At 37.3% G+C, this 17,617-nt stretch overlaps 1 long non-coding RNA gene across 2 annotated transcripts in view; it reads left to right on the top strand.

Moving 5' to 3' along the window:
• Positions 1-17,617, top strand: part of LOC129633320 (uncharacterized) — a 607,349-nt gene that overhangs the window by 560,729 nt on the left and 29,003 nt on the right. The window contains exon 6 of one of the 2 annotated variants that reach the window (XR_008705020.1): positions 1,832-3,990. The exons of the other annotated variant lie outside the window; for it this stretch is intronic. This is a non-coding gene — a long non-coding RNA (uncharacterized LOC129633320). Of the gene's footprint in view, positions 1-1,831; positions 3,991-17,617 lie in introns of those variants that run through there. 2 annotated transcript variants of the gene reach the window in all.

Raw genomic sequence — 17,617 nt, forward strand, 5'->3', positions numbered from 1 at the left:
AGGAACACATCAAGACACATAGTAATCAAAGTGACAAAAAATTAGAGACAGAGATTAAATATTAAAATCAACAGGGGAAAAATGATAAATAATGTACAAGAGAACTCCTATAAGGTTATCAGCCAATTTCTGAATAGAAACTCTACAAGCTAGAAGGGAATTTCATAATATATTTAAAGTGATGAAAGGGAAGAACCTATAACCAAGAATACTCTACCCAGCAAGACTCCTTCAGATTTGATGGATAAATCAAAAGCTTTATAGATAAACAAAAGTTAAGAGAATTTCACACCACCAAACCAGCTTTACAATGCTAAAGGAACTTCTCTAGGCAGGAAACACAAAAGAAGGAAAAGATCTACACAAAAGAAACCCAAAACAATTAAGAAAAAGGTAATAGGATCATACATATCAATAATTACCTTAACAGTAAATGGATTAAATGCACCAACCAAAAGACATGGACTGGCTGGGTAGATGAAAACATGTGCATGTGTCCAATTCCACGTACCACATCACTCTACTTAACCCCCCAATCTTACGTAATTATTTTCTATTGTTAGAGCTTCCCAGGTGGTGCTATTGGTAAAAAACATGCCTACCAATGCAGATGACATTAGACATGTGGGTTCAATCCCTGGGTCAGGAAAATCCCCTGAAGGAGGGCATGGTGACCCACCCCAGTATTCTTGCCTGGAGAATCCCAAGGACTGAGGGAGCCTGGGCAGGCTGCAGTCCATGGAGTTACAAAGAGACGGACACGGCTGAAGTGACTTAGCATGCACACATTTTCTATTGTTAGGTTAATCATGTTTCCATTATGGCTTGCAATTATAATTATCTTTTATTTTTTGTCTGGCTATTGATTGTGAGAACTGATAAACATCTTTTACTTTGTGATTATGTAACTATTATTCTTTTTAATACCATTATATCATGACTAGTTAAAAGAACATGACAGAATTCTATATCACTAAAACTACCATTTAACAGAAAAACCTATGATCACTTTTTAATATCCAGAGGCACATTAGAATTTTCTGAAAAATACAAATGCCCAGGTATTGTTTTCTTTCTCTAAAATTCCAGATGTGATTCTAATGAACAGCCATGTTTAAAAACAACTGGAAACTGGACTATATGATTTTCTTTTACTTTAATCTAGCTTGTTTCACTTTTTCTATTTCATATTCTGTGTTCCCATTTCATTTAGTTTAGGTTTTCCAATTTCTCTGTCTCTTGTATTTGTATTATTTCTCAAGCCTTTATCAAGTATAGTAGAAAAGCTCTTGTATACATATACATATATATGTAGTATGTATAATATAATATATATATTTTAGAAAACATGAATTTTTGTTTGCAAAAAAATTTATGACATTTTGTTCCACTTGTTTAACTATGTATGAATAGGATGCTAGATTTCTAATTTATATTCATTCAAAACTTTGATTTAATTCCATTTATTCTTTCATTATTGCTAAAAGTCTAAAAAACATTATTTTAGTGATTTTCAAAAAAGAGTGAATGAGTCTTGAAACTTCTAATACTCCAGTTCTGAGAATATAAAGAAATACTATGTTGTTTAAAAAAAAAAAAGAGTAATTAACAGGTGATACAGTATTGTTAACTAAAGTACAGATTTTGTTGAAATTTCACACACAAAAAAGGTGGAAATAGAAAGGGTTTGAGATCTCTATAAGGCTCTATGATGTCAAAGAGGTGAAATTAGAACTGAACAAGCTGAAAATCTAGGAGATTATTTGTATTGAAGGATAGTATGTATGAGCCTTTGGATTTATGTTTTGAAGATCATTTAATGTGTCTTCAGGATGTCAAGGGGTTTCCAGGGAGGAGAATGACTGCAGTGGAAAAGGAGTCAAAGAATTGACAGATTTGGACATGAGTTGACTCTTCCACATCAACACTCAAATCACATGTAGGAGAGAAGAAGGACTCAAGATTTCGAAGTGCCAGAAAGGTGGAAAACTTTGAATAAATGGTACCTAGTGATCAGGGAGACTGGCAGAAGTCAGTGATAAAATAGAGTTGATTGTCAAGGATGTCAAAGGAGAGATTTTGCAAGATGGCGGAGGAGTAATGATCAGTAAGTTAATGTGTGTAATAAGAGAGCAGCAAGTCCATCTCAGGAAGAGGCTCTGGGCTCTGAGAACAAGAGTAGCCTCCCCTCAAGTTCACTGCAAGAGCATGGTGTCCTCAGCAAAGGGCCATGTGTGAAAGGAGGTAGGATGGGGGTGACTCTTCAGAGAGGAGATGAGGATGAATGAACTTGTTTACCACAGTTAAAAAACAGGGTACCAGAAGACCTAACTAAGAAATCTGAAAGAATGAGAGTGGGGTTTTGGACAGAAAAGAGAAATCATAGAGCAATAGGGAGATAAGGATCAAAGGAGGAATTATCTACCTCAGGTAGTTCTCTAAATTATAGATGAATTCTAAACATTTTCAAAAATTGCTCCCACTATTTTCTGACAGACGGATTCAGGGAGGCAGAAGTGCAGCCTAATAAGTGAGTCTTTTATTAAGATCATAGGGGCTTTGCTAGTCCAAATAAGTGAGTCCACAATTGTAGCCTTTGGGGCCTAGTGATACTTTTCATCATCTACTGGAAACAGCAGCAACTTCTGGTGTTTGGGAAATTTTGCATCTGCTACAATTTTGCACCTACTTTTGCATCTACTTTCAAGCTGAGTAGCTACTCAACTGTGTCCTAGATTTATTACAGCCTGTGGAATGTGAGGAGGGATCTAATGTTTTTAAATGTGTTTTATGTTTTCAGTCAGAATATTACTTTATTTTCAACAATTGTTTTTTTAATATTTAACTCACTGCTTTGCTAGCTTTAATAACTTAGGTGTTATAATTAGCATTTGTGTTTTTCTTTTGAGAATTTCCTTCCTTAGAAATGACCATTGTCTTAAATAATTCTATTTCCTTAAATATTCTTAAATACTATTTCTGCAATTCAACGTTATTCTAGCTCATCATACTGCCAGTTTTAGCAGAAAAACCTAGAAAAAATGAATGTTATGTGAACAAATTCTATTTGCAGAAAACTAACTGAGCCTATTAATGTGACTTCACTGAAAGAACACAAAGGCACGTGCATATGTTTTTCTTTTAACGAGTGTAATGTGTTACTCGCAGATTTTATCTGATAGAAAACTGTATTCATGTTAATTTTAATGCAAAGCTATTGGATAGAGTTGCATGGTTAAATTCTGGGACTAAAAGCCTTTATATAATGCCTGTGAAAACACAATTTTTTCTTCTGGTCTCTTCTATGACTTAGTTAAGGGTCATTTTTGTTTGCTTGAATCCTCACCATCTGAAATAGTATCTGTGACTAGAATTTAGCAGCTGTGGAGTGTATCATATTTACAAAATGCCTTAGCAAATGGCATTAATTCTACTCCTCAGAGAGACACACAGAGAGGGTTTCATTTGACTTAAAAGAAATTTAAAGGTTGATTGAATTTCAGATTGTTGTTGGTTTTTTACAGCAAATAAAGACTAGATAGAATCTTTACCTTCTTATTTTGCTTTATAATTTCTTGTATGTTCTGTTCAGTGTCCACTGGAAAAACTGAAGTGAGGGCTAATGATTTTAGGCTTAACTGTTTCCATAAAACTGCCCTGTAAGTAAAAGATACTCTTTTCAGTGGCAAAACAGTGAACACATAGTAAGAAAATTCACATTCATGGACCATTATCTAAGCATTAAGAGGATCATTATGGTAAGTATAGGGTAACATGGAAGACCTTGGGAACTTTGGGGAAGAAAAGCGAAATACATAAGTACAACTCCATGTTTCAATTACAAACTGCAAAATAGATGCCTGCACGTATCTAAGAACTAGAAATCAATATGAAAATAATTAGGGTTTTTTGGAATAACCAGATTGTGAGATTTTTTCCTCTCATGTTAACTTCTATTGTATTAATGAAATGTTTGTCCAATCAGTAAAATTACATTAAAATTGTATTCATGGTTTACCTGCAGTTTCATTCATCCAAGCACCTGTAGAGCTTTAGTATATGATAGGCAATGTTTTATGTACTTGGAGTATATTTATGAATCGATAAAAATAAAATCCATAGTATTTTGTTTCTCACGTGTAACTTGACAGGAATCCTTGGCAAATATGAGGGAAGACAGGAATCCTTGGTAAATATGAGGGAAGGAATACTTGGAGTTTTAGAGTTCTCCTGATTATTTTGTGTAATCAGGCTCTGTTGACAGCAGACTTCACAAAAAAGACCACCAACAAAACATATTGATTAAGCCAAACTAAGTATTATTCTCACTGAAATAAAGAACACTGCCTTTAAACTTAGAAATATTTTAGAAGGGAGAAGTAAATAAAATATATTTATAGGGTTTTATATCCTAGTCTTGTTAGGTGGACAATGGTTGGAATTGTAAAGACTTTAAGGACCTAGAAACTTTAGGTTAATGAAGTTTTAAAGTGAAGTGAGGGTCAGAAAGAATTTTGATGAGCAAACTATTAGTCTTGATATGTAAACTTTTGTCTTACCTTCTAGGAGCAAGCATTCCATGGAGCTAGGACCTAGGTCATCTTCGCTTGTTCCTTGGATTAATTTGGCACTAAAGCAGGCACTCAAGCTTTGACCCCAAATTGTTTAGCACTGGGATAGGAAAGAGCTTGGGGTTTAGTGCTTACCACTTCCTTTGTGAGTGAGCCTATGTGCTATGGTCTGAATATTTATGTATCCCCAAATTTATAGGTTGAAATCCTAACCCCCCAAGGGAATAGTATGAGGAAGAGGAGGGACTTTGGGAGTTCATTGGTCATGAGGGAGAAAGACTTAGGAACAGAATTAGTGCCCCTGGAAAAACCCCTGGCTTTCATCATGTAACGGCACAGTGAGAGGGTCATCTATGAACTAGGGAGTGGCCATTAATCAAACACTAAATCTACCAGCCCTTGACCTTGGGCTTTCCAGATTCGAGAACTGTGAGAGATGAATTTCTATTGTGTATAAGCCACCTAGTTTAAGGTATTTTGTTACAGCAGCCTGAATGGACTAAGATACTAGGCTTGATACTCATTCAACCAGACATCGCAAAAAGAGGGTGCTCTGTACCCTCTTTTGAAATCTATATCATCGTCACCCTCTTGTTTGAGAGTATAACCCTAAGGATAGCCAAGGGATGAGAGGTCAAGGAAGGTAAGATCCTAGAGTGGAAAACTGGTTAGTTGGCATCTTTTGTTTTGAAGGGATTTCAGGATGGTAGGAGAGAGAGCCCAACCTTCCACCAGGAAAGCTGAAGGGGACAGGTATCTTTGCTGCATACCTCTCTGCGAGCAGTTAGACCTCAGGGTGCTCACTCTGATGGTCCCAGCCAGGACTTTGAATCTTGAGAGGATGGCTCAGACCCACCATCATATGTGCCGCTGCTAGAAGTTAGCCCCATGGGGGTTGTGGCTGCTGACACTGTGAGCAGGGCTGGTGTGCACCCAGCTGGTGAACAGCCATGTCCTAAGCAGACTGATGAGGTAGTCTCCTCCTCGCTGCTCCTCGCTTCCTCTGGGTCTGGCTCACCTGGTTCTTATGTTCTTTTGATGAATTCTTTTGATGAATTCCTTTTCCTGCTTAAGTGCATCAGTGTTGGTATCTGTTGTTTGCAATCCAGACCCCTGACAGGTTCACAGCCCTTAATAAATTTATTATAAATCTTTACTGCTCTTGAAGCCAAAGTACAGAAGGTGCTCTGACTTTTCCAGAACTTTAATTGTAAACTCAGTAGTAAAAGTTAGTAGGGAGGAACCAAAGGGAAAAATGGAGTTTTCATTTCAGTGCATTCCTTTTACATAAAAGGGTAACAAAAAGAAGGGTGGTAGAGAGAAGGGTCCCTCAAGATGTCCCCAGCAAAATTTATGAAACTCTCAATAAGGAGACAAGGACAAGGCTTCATTGTAATTATTCCCTTTTGACTGTTCAAGCTGGTAGGCTTAAAATGGACTCCAAATGACAGTGGTTCGCACTGCAATTAATTAAGTGCATGAAATTACAAACTGCATGTCTTTCCTCTCTGGAGAATATTCTTCCTCTATAAGTACTAATTTATTTTAATTCCTCTCTCTCTCTCTCTTTCTGCATCTCTGTCTCTCCTGTTAAAAAGAAGTTCTCCCTGAAGGAAAATGAACTTTGATTGTTGTTAGTCCACTGAGAAAGCTTCCATTTGAATATGAGAATATACTTCTCTCTAATCCTTCCTTACATCTAGTGCTAAATTTATCAGAGTTGTTCCTGATATATTTTCTGAAAACAGTGGTGAGGAAAAAAGATGAGAAACTGTCAAACTCTTTTTATAAGTGTCCTTGTCTTTTAGAAGTCATTTATCTTTGTTGTCGTGTGCACACGCACGCGTGTGTGTGTGTGTGTGTGCATATGCACATATGTCCATGTGTGTGATTTTCAGAAGTACTTCAGAGAGAGATTATTTCCAAAACCTTACCACCAGTCGGCAGGGTTAACTCCTGGCAGAGGGTACACAGGCCTGTTACCTCAACAGTCTCAGAAAACCTTGAACATTCTTTCCTTCTTGGTTCCCTATCTACCTTATTATACTATCTTAATTATATTCACAGCTTTTAAACCTCAATTATAATTCTGTGCTTCAGAATTTGTATTGTTCTGCCACTTTCCCTCCTAGATTAACATTTATTTTCAGGATGTCTGCTCTAGTCAAATGGAAAGGCTCTATTAAGTCCATTCCTCTTGAGATGGGAGTCATTTTAATTAACTTAACAGCTTGTTTCAATGTTAATGGTGGAACTGTGAGAAGAAATGGATGGGTATTTGAATTTTCCAAATTCTTCAGATTATTAAATGCATATCCAGTACTATTTCTTATAACTGAGAAACATCTGGTTGCTTAACAAAAAATCCAATTGGAATAGTTTTAAAACATCTGGCTTCAGTATTCTTCCTTTGAGATCATTGTACTTCTCTGATATCTGCCTGAAGAGACTCCCCTCTTTCTAAAGAAGGCCCTGTTGATGTCTACATTTATCTAAAATATTCAGACATGAGCTAAAGATTATTTTTCTGAAGTAACCCTTTCCTGGGATGAAAGAGACATGGGTGATGAGGGTTCCTGGGCATTTGAGATCCTGAGAAAACTCCAGGATGACTCTCCATAAAAATTCTCCCCCTACCCTGCCCCAACCTGGAGCCTAATTTACCAGTTAGGAAGCTACATCTTCATTGCGAGATGGTCTTGGCCTTGTTGTCCTGAAAGAGTTAAAGCACCTTTAACAAATATGAAAGATCTCTCCTAGGAATATCTTAAACACCAGGAAAAATCTGCCTGAACAGTAGTCACCTAAATTTAGTTAGATTTCATTGTTAAAAATTATCACCACTAACTAAAACCCTTGCCCATTCAAAATAATGTGTTGTCACATAACAACAAGATGTATTATTAAACTGCCACATTATTGTTGCTTTAACAATTTGAGAACTATTATTTTTAGAAAAAAGACCTTATTCAGCCCCCTATTCGAGTCTATTAATTGACTAGAAAAACCAAATTGGATGACATTTTCAAAAACTTGGAATTGGTACCACTTCTCATATTTAAAGGACATTTTATCCTGGAAAATGACTGACTACTTCGATTAACCTCACATCACAACAATAAAATAAAGTTGTCCTTGGATGACTTTAAGGACATTTTATCCTGGAAAATGACTGACTACTTCGATTAACCTCACATCACAACAATAAAATAAAGTTGTCCTTGGATGACTTCTAATTTGCATTGCAATTATCCCCATGGGAGCATTTTGTAAGCATATGCAAACGAAAGATTGCTTGAGTGATATAGGCCTATGCTCCTGAGAGAGAAATATATCAACTACACAATTAAAAATATGAGTCTTAGTAAACATAAGGATGTGCATTTTTTCACCTTTTAGAGTTTATTTTTCTAATAATGCTCCAGAAGAAGACAATTCTGATATACTTTCCTTGGAGAGATCATGGGACAATGATGTCATTTGAAACATACGGGAATAAAAATCATGTGTTGTCCTAGAGCTGAGAGACTTTATTTATTTATTTTTTTATTTCTACTATTGGCTTTCCTGGTCTTTTTAAGATGATTTTATGTCATTAACTAGTAGTGACCTGGGGATTCAGTGGTGAGGTGGGTGTAATGAAGAAGATCCTCATTTGTGAAGAATCAAAGATTCTGTGAGTCAATAGGGCTACACATGTACATCTGCAGAAGGAGATGTACCACTTTTGGGGGGCTTGGAATAGGTATATTTCACTTCTGCTTAGAAGATGAGGTAAGATGCAGAAAAACAAATTCCTGACCAGCATTGGCACATTAGGGCCGACAGGCCAAATCCTGCTGGCCACCTGTTTCATAGACAAAGTTTTCTTGGAGCACACACTGCAGAGTGAAGTAGTTGAGAAGGAGACCACCTGGCCTGCTGAGACTAAAATATTTACTCTATGACCCTTTAGAGAAAATGTTTGCTGACCATTGACTTAGACTGTTAGCAGTTACTAAGTGGACAGTTTATCAAGAGGTTGAGGCTTTTCAAGAATTAGGAGACCATAATCATCTGTTTCCTGTGGCAGGGAGAACAACAAAATTGACACTGCTACAGTGCTTACACACCCATCTTCTCATTCACCAGCGTGGTCGAGTACCATCTCTGGGACAAGGGTGACGCCTGTCATTCAAGGGCATAAAGAGGCATAGCTCTTTCTCCCATGGGATAAGATAGTGTACAGTGTCTTCAGATAGAGTACACAAATATTTCTGCTCTTATAGATCTTACATTTTAGTGAGTAAGTGATAGGGAAATGGATGTGACATATCTGGAGAGGTTGGAATTTCTTTTAATCATTTTTTAATGTAAGTATTGTTGGTTTACAATATTGTGTTAATTTCTGCTGTGCAGCAAAGTGATTTGGTGATGCAAATATATATTTTTTATATTCTTTTCCATCATGGTTTATCACAGGATAGTGAAATCAGTTCTCTGTTCTGTATAGTAAGACCTTGCTGTTTATCCATGCTCTATATAGTAGATTCCATCTGCTAAGCCAACCTCCCACTCCATCCCTCCCTCAACCCTGTTCCTCTTGGCAATCGTAAGTCTGTTCTCTGTGTCAGCAGTCTGTTTTGTTTTGTAGATAGGTTCATTTGTCTTATATTTTAGATTCCACATATAAGTGATATATGATATTGGTCTTTGTCTGACTTCACTTAGTATGACAATATCTAATTACATCCATGTTGATGCAAATGACATTATTTCGTTCTTTTTAATGGTTGAGTAGTATTTCATTATACATATGTACCACGTCTTCTTTATCCATTCATCTGTTGATGGGCATTTGAGTTCTTTCCTTGTCCTGGCTACTATAAATAGTGCTGCTGTGAAAATAGGGGATATTTTAGATAAAGTGACTAGGCAAGATTTCACTGAGGGTGGGACTTTGGATGAAGGTTTGGAGGTGACAAAAATACTTATCCACTACAATTATATTAATAATTATAGCAGTGTATTGAGAAATGTCTGTATATTTTGTATTCCTTATTTAAAAGGGAAGCACAAAATATACTTTAAAAAGAATCTTATCAAAATGGAAAAAAAAAATACAATGCATGGAACAAGTCACCCCTTGCTAAATAGGAATGTGTTTCTCACCTGAGCAGAAGGAAGAAGATACTACATTTTTAACAAAGGCCCACCTTAAATTAAGGGAAAAGTCCATCTAACTATTAATATAAAGCATATGAATGGAAAGATTAGAATGAAAAGCCAAATAGAAAAATTTAAGGACACTTATTTCAAAGTAGAAGTTTCTAAATTTGAGAGAGACTAATCTTTCTGATTCTAAGGCTAAATTACGATAAAGAATCAGTACGCTGAAAACCAGCCTGTTTCTAAGTTCTGTTATTTTCCTGCTTTTGGTACGGATTGATGACATTGTATTCTAGTAAAAATTCCCTTCTCTAGGCTGCTAGGAGAGCAGAGCAGGGTATACAAGTGGTGTGAGTATGGGTGCGTACATAAAAGTGGAAGTGGACAGGTGTGAAGCAAGAGTGGTTATTCACTCTTATTTCAAGATTGAAAAGCATTTTAGTTAAAATCTTCAAGTCCATGAAATGAAGTCTTGGAAACTTAGAATGTTATTGGGAAAAGGGGAATTTAGTCTGGCTCTCAAAATTCTGAGATTTTTGGCCAAGATGGAGAATGAAAGCATAATTGGGCCAGGAATAGAATGTAGAAAGAGCTTTGTTAATAAACAAAGATAGAGAGGAAATGCAGTATGACCTTTTAGAGCCAAGCCTCTCTTTGCTATTCTTCAATGCTTTTTTCCCTCTTAGGAAATGTGACTCTAATTGTGTCTGCTTGTCTAAGGCCTCGGCTTCTCCAGGTCTCCAGAGGCCAGTTATATGCATATTACCCTTCCTGCTTTCCAGTCATCTTGGCTCCTCTACAGAGCAGATGCAGATTTGAGGGGAGAGGACACCTGAGGCCTAGGCCTAAAGCTACTTCAGTAATGGTATCCTCTTTAAGAGAAAAAATATTGTTAGTATACTGTAAGTCAGGTCCAAAGTAGGTACTGAACATGAGAAAAGAAGTGACAAATTAAAAATTTGAGTTGGCATATATCACAGATATTAAAAGTCATAATGTACCCAACATAATTCTATGGACTTTTTCCATACACTTTTGTCTGTGTATTATTTTATTGTCTCTATTTTTTTTTATTTTATTGTAGAGTAATTATAAATTATAAATTTTAAATTATAATTAAGTTTTAATTTAATTATAATTGAAATTATAAATTATAAATTTATATACATAATTATATTCCAATAGTAAAAATTTCATAATTAAATAAATTAAGAAAAAATTATATCTCTGCTATGGTAGAGGTACAGCCCAGGCTACAACAAGGCTCAGGTACTGGACTGATAGGCTCCAGGAGCTGGAGTCTTTGTAGAAGAGGGTGGCGGGGAGGCAACAGCTTGTCTCCAAGTGGTAGGGTCCCCAGAACTATCTTGTGGACTGAAAACTGTTGCTTAATTTAACATAATACTTGCTTGGGCCCACCCCAAACTCATTTTCTCCTGTTGTAAGTCTTGAGCAAGGAGATCAAGCCAGTCAATCCTCAGGGAAATCAACCCTGAATATTCATTGAAAGAACTGTTACTGAAGCTGAAGCTCTAATACTTTGGCCACCTGATGTGAAGAGCTGAGTCATTGGAAAAGACCCTGATGTTTTGAAAGATTGAGGGCAGGAGGAGAATGGGCAAGAGAGGATGAGATGGTTGGATGGCATTACTACCTCTATGGACATGAGCTTGTGCAAACTCTGGGAGATAGTGAAGGACAGGAAAGCCTGGCATGCTGCAGTCCATGTGGTCACAAAAAGTCAGACACAACTTACTGACTAAACAACAATAAGTCAATGTTCTATTGATGTGATGACCATCTGCTTTATTATTCAGTTTCCTGTCACCCAAGACCTAGAGCACTCACCAAGATTTAGGACTCTTGCTTCTGTACCATTGTTCAATTCAAACTTGAATCCATTGACTTTCTTTCTTGTTTGTGAGGCTTAAAAATGCAAGAGATCTTTGAGGCGAACTCTTATTGTTCTTGCCGAAAAAGTATCAAATACCTTTGTCAATGAGGAAGTGAAGCACAAACCTCCTCTGATTGCAACACAAGAGGACTTAGAGAACAGAATACAAAGACATCCAACTACTCCTTTTAATACGTAGCAGCAGCCCCACAAAGAAAACATGTTGATCCCTTTTGGTGGTACATCTTCCAGGGAGAAGGGAGGTCTGAATGAAGGGAACTTTGGGCAGGTGGGAGGGATTGTTATAAGGAAGGAGAGGTTCTGTATAATGGAAGACCTTCCTCTGCTGCTGCTAAGTCACTTCTGTTGTGTCCGACTCTGTGTGACCCCACAGATGGCAGCCTACCAGGCTCCCCCATCCCTGGGATTCTCCAGGCAAGAACACTGGAGTGGGTTACCATATCCTTCTCCAATGCATGATAGTGAAAAGTGAAAGTGAAGTCGCTCAGTTGTGTCCGACTCTTTGCGACCCCATGGACTGCAGCCTACCAGGCTCCTCTGTCCATGGGATTTTCCAGGCAAGAGTACTGGAGTGGGGTGCCATCGCCTTCTCCAAGACCTTCCCCTATGGGAGGATAAAAAGGATGGCAGCAGTAGGAAGAGGAACAGCATGAGAAACAGCCCAGCATCCACCTGTTACAGAGAGGCAGTCTTCATAGCTGGCTCATGTCATGATTAAAATGAGTGGGAGAGAATATTAAGCAAGACAACCCCCTCAACCATTGTGGGTGTAATTCTCAGGCGTGGCCAAAAAGGCACTGAGGAATCCCTGCAGTATCTTGAAAGCTGAAAGCCTGAGCAGACGCAGGCCAATTTCTGTGATATTCCTAGGGGATTTCCTTCCTATTTTGAGCAGAGGAATGGACTTGGATGGGGCAGCATGTTCCTGTGAGTTGGCAGGCACCCACTGAACAGAACAACTGATTTGCTCCTCCGGCGGCACATGCCAGTGGAATTGCCAAGCAAACATTGCCTGGGGGAAATACCTGCTAAAACTGAGATGATCACTAACTAGATGGATTGGACACTTACTCCTGTTGACTATGATTATACATAATGTTTTAATTTTTGTTAATGTTATGGGCATGTGATAAAAATTCAAACAAGAAGGTAGAGTATCATTTTCTGACTCTAGATTCTCTATTTTTCAGTCCCTCCCCTGAGGCACAACTATCCCAGAGTTTCTGCATCTTCAAGCATGTATAGCTAACTTTCATTTATTAAATATGTCCATGAAGGTTTTAGAGTAGGCATATAAAAGACAGTTTGATTGTAAAAATTGCAAACACTTTAATATATTTTTATTCCTGTGTATTTGCTTTGTTTTAAAATTTATGCCAGTCTAGAGGGGGAAATCTGTAAATATTTCTATTGAAATCTTAGAAATCAGTTATTTTTTTAAAAACTTATTTACACAAGGCATGTTCATTGTGGAAAATTTGGAAAATATAGAAAAGTATAAAAAATTTAAATAATTTTACCATACTTCTCAGAGAAAAGTACTACTAATCTTTTATATTCCTTTACATTTTATATGTACTTATATAATTTAAAAAGTCTTAATGTAAATACATTATATGTACATAAATTATACATGAATAAATTATATGTATTTATATAATTTAAAAAGTTTTAGTTATTCAGTCATGTTCAACTCTTTGCAGCCCCATGGACTGTAGCCCACCAGGCTCCTCTGTCCATGGAATTCTCCAGGCAAGAATACTTCCCTTTTCCAGGGGATCTCCCCAATCCAGGGGTTGAACCCAGGTCTCCTGCATTGTAGTCAGACTCTTTACCATCTCTGAGCCACCAGGGAAGCCCTGTATAGTAAATCCTCAGAATTATCCATTTTTAACTGAAAGTTTATGCCCTTTGCTAACCTATCCCTATTCCCCACCCCCCACCCCCGCCCCCAACCCTGGTGAGCGCCATTCTCTCTATTTTTATGACTTCAGCTTTTTTTGAAGACTTTGCTTATAGAAGATACCAAGTGGTATTTGTCTTTCCCTATCTAGCTTATTTCACTTCAGTTCAGTTCAGTTCAGTTGCTCAGTCGTGTCCGACTCTGCAACCCCACGAACTGTATCATCCCAGGCTTCCCTGTCCATCACCAAGTACCAGTATCAATCTTCTGCTGCTGCTGCTGCTGCTAAGTCGCTTCAGTCATGTCCGACTCTGTGTGACCCCATAGACGGCAGCCCACCAGGCTCCCCCATCCCTGGGATTCTCCAGGCAAGAACACTGGAGTGGGTTGCCATTGCCTTCTCCAAAAATCAATCTAGACCTTCCTATTTTCAACTTACTGTAACCATTTTTTCCACTTAAATGTTGTGACCTTATTCTCAATTTATTAAAATTCTTCCAACCTATGGCTTTTAAAAAGCAATGTGATTTTTTTTTTAAGTTTATAAAATAATCTATCCCTGGTTCAGAGGTTAAAGCATCTGCCCCCAATGCGGGAGACCCGGGTTCGATCCCTGCATCGATAAGATCCCCTGGAGGAGGAAATGGCATTTCCCGCTCCAGCATTCTTGCCTGGAGAATCCCGTGGACGGAGGAGCCTGGTGGACTGCAGTTAGCATAATGCTTTTCAGGTTCATCACATAATAGGATTTCCTATTTAAAAAAAAAAAAGCCCACATAATATTCCACTGTATTTATACCATATTCTCTTCATCCATTTGCCCATCGATGGACATTTAGGTTGTTTCCTTAAGTAGGCTATTGCGGATAATGCTGCTGCAAACATGGAAGTACTTGTATATCTTTGGGATCATGATATCATCTCTTTTTGGATATACACCCACAGGTGGGATTGCTCTACCATATAGTAGTTCTAGTTTTAATTTGAGGAATCTTGATGCTGTTTTCCACAGTGGCTGTACCAGTTTACATTCTCACCTGCAGTGTATAAGGATTCCCTCATCTTCACATCCTCATCAGCATTTACCTCTTATATTTTTGATAGTAGGTGTCTTAATAGGTGCAAGGTGATAGCTCACACTTATGTTTGCATTTGCATATTTCACATCTTTCAGGACCTGTTGGCCATTTGTATGTCTTCTTTGGCAAAATGTCTATGTTCTTCACCCATTTTGTATTTATTTATTCTTTTCCTATTGAGTTGTATGAGTTCCTTTTAATATTGGATATTAACCCTTTATCAGATATCTGGTTTGGAAATATTTTCTCCCATTCCATCGATTGTCTTTTCATTCTGTTTATGATTTCCTTTGCTATGCAGTTTTTTAGTTTGATGTAGTTCCAACATGTTTATTTTTATTTTGTTGCCTTTCTTTTTGCTGTCAAATCTAAAAAACTAATGTCAAGAGTTTACTTCTGAGAGTTTTATGGTTTCAGTTCTTATATTTAAGTCTTTTAATCCATTTTGAATTGATTTTTGTTTATTGTGTAAAATAGGGGTCCAATTTAATTATTTTGCATGTGAATATGCAGTTTTTCTAGAACCAATTTTTGAAGAGACTCTTCTCCACATTGTGTACTTTTGGCAACTTTTTCAGAAATTGATTGCCCATATATGCATGGGTTTATTTCTGGACACTCTATTCTATTCCATTGATCTATATGTCTGTTTTTATGCCAATACCACAGTGTTTTGATTAGTATAGTTCTATTACAATGCTATGGCCATTCACTTAGTATTTTTATTTAACTTTCTTAATGTATTGTTTGGAATCATAAAAAATTCTTCCAGATAATGATTAGTGTGTATATTAATATTTTATTGCTTTAATGCCCTGTACCAGATTATTTCAAATTTTTCACCATTACAAATACTTATATACACAAAGTGTTTGGAAAATTTCTAATTTCCACTTTGGGAAAAATGTCCTGTTTCAGAGAATATATTCTGCTAGGTTTAATACAGGTATCTGAGTTCCAGATACCTGTTATATAATTTCTGATAGAAGATATTTAAACAAATATTTTTGTGCATCCTTTATATTCTAGATATTGTCCTGTGTATCATCACATGCATAAGCTTACTTAATGCAGGTAATCACTAATCTTCACTATGGAAACTGAAAAGAAAAAGGCTTGCAGCACATATATGTTATTCTTCTGAATCTCTCTGAAAAGTGATCACTCACTAAGTACTGTAGTAAAATCTTGGAAGATAAGGAGAATACCTTCAGGGCCATGACATTTTGCAACTGAGTCTTTGGGAATAAGAATGAATTCTTATTCTGTGTTAGTGCCACAGTCTGAACTAAAATATATTTAGATTTGCTAGTTTTATTAATAACATTCACTTCCAACTTTTTAGTCTTTACTGCTTTTCACCACTATCTTTGGGCCTGAATCACCCTCCTGAACACATTATTTTATGCTGAATGATAATCGGAAAACTGCCATAATATAGTTCAATAATCCTGAACCAGAATGTTGGCTTCATAGGCTAAAATAATTTGGAAGATAGCTTCCTTTTTACACATGTCCAGTTCTTCTCAAAGATATGGCCATAGTAATTCTTAATACACTGTTTCTTGCTTTTCCTTTCTCTCTTTAAGGATATTAAAGCTTTCCAAGGAATTGAGCATTTAGTGAAGTCCACATTTAGTATATCTGTTGAGTAATTCTTCCTTTCACTAAACCTTGCTACATTTTTCCCTTATTCTGAAATATACAGTTTAAATTGTATGGAAGTGCATGCATGCTTAGTCACGTCCAACTATTTGTGACCCCATGGACTGTAGCCCACAAAGCTCCTTTGTTCATGAAGTTTTCCAGGCAAGAATACTGGAGTGAGTCACCATTTCCTATTCTAGGGGATCTTCCTGACCTGTGTCTTTTGCATCTCCTTCATTCTTTACCATTGTGTCACCTGTGTAGGTAAAGCAAATGGAAAATTATTGCTACCTTTTTCGTTATCATTTATACAGATGTGTTATGTATGTAATATTACAAATGTCCACAACATTCCTTGTAATTTATAGTACTGTGAGCAATATAAATAATATGACAAGCACTGGGCCAACTCAGTCATTGTAATATCTTGCCAAAAATAGATTGAGAACTGTGAAATTATGTTCAGTTCAGTTCAGTCGCTCAGTCGTGTCCGACTCTTTGTGACCCCATGAATCGCAGCACGCCAGGCCTCCCTGTCCATCACCAACTCCCAGAGTTCACCCAGACTCACGTCCATCGAGTCAGTGATGCCATCCAGCCATCTCATCCTCTGGCGTCCCCTTCTCCTCCTGCCCCCAATCCCTCCCAGCATCAGAGTCTTTTCCAATGAGTCAACTCTTTGCATGAGGTGGCCAAGGTACTGGAGTTTCAGCTTTAGCATCATTCCTTCCAAAGAAATCCCAGGGCTGATCTCCTTCAGAATGGACTGGTTGGATCTCCTTGCAGTCCAAGGGACTCTCAAGAGTCTTCTCCAACACCACAGTTCAAAAGCATCAATTCTTCGGTGCTCAGCCTTCTTCACAGTCCAACTCTCACATCCATACATGACCACAGGAAAAATTATAGCCTTGACTAGATGAACCTTTGTTGGCAAAGTAATGTCTCTGCTTTTGTATATGCTATCTAGGTTGGTCATAACTTTTCTTCCAAGGAGTAAGCATCTTTTAATTTCATGGCTGCAGTCACCATCTGCAGTGATTTTGGAGCCCCCAAAAATAAAGTCTGACACTGTTTCCACTGTTTCCCCATCTATTTCCCATGAAGTGATGGGACCGGATGCCATGATCTTCATTTTCTGAATGTTGAGCTTTAAGCCAACTTTTTCACTCTCCACTTTCACTTGGTAGTAAATGCAAATTTCCAAGCTTACTGAAAAATATATTCTGCAACAATAAGAGTTGCTTTTATGATCAAATAATGTTCAGTGTTATTTTCAGTTTTATCAAATGGATGCTAATGAGGACTTTAGTTGGCTCCAGCAAAGTTATTCTTTACCTTGTGAAAAATATGAATT

This window comes from Bubalus kerabau, chromosome 18, assembly GCF_029407905.1.
Source record: "Bubalus kerabau isolate K-KA32 ecotype Philippines breed swamp buffalo chromosome 18, PCC_UOA_SB_1v2, whole genome shotgun sequence".
Taxonomy (NCBI): Eukaryota; Metazoa; Chordata; class Mammalia; order Artiodactyla; family Bovidae; genus Bubalus; species Bubalus kerabau.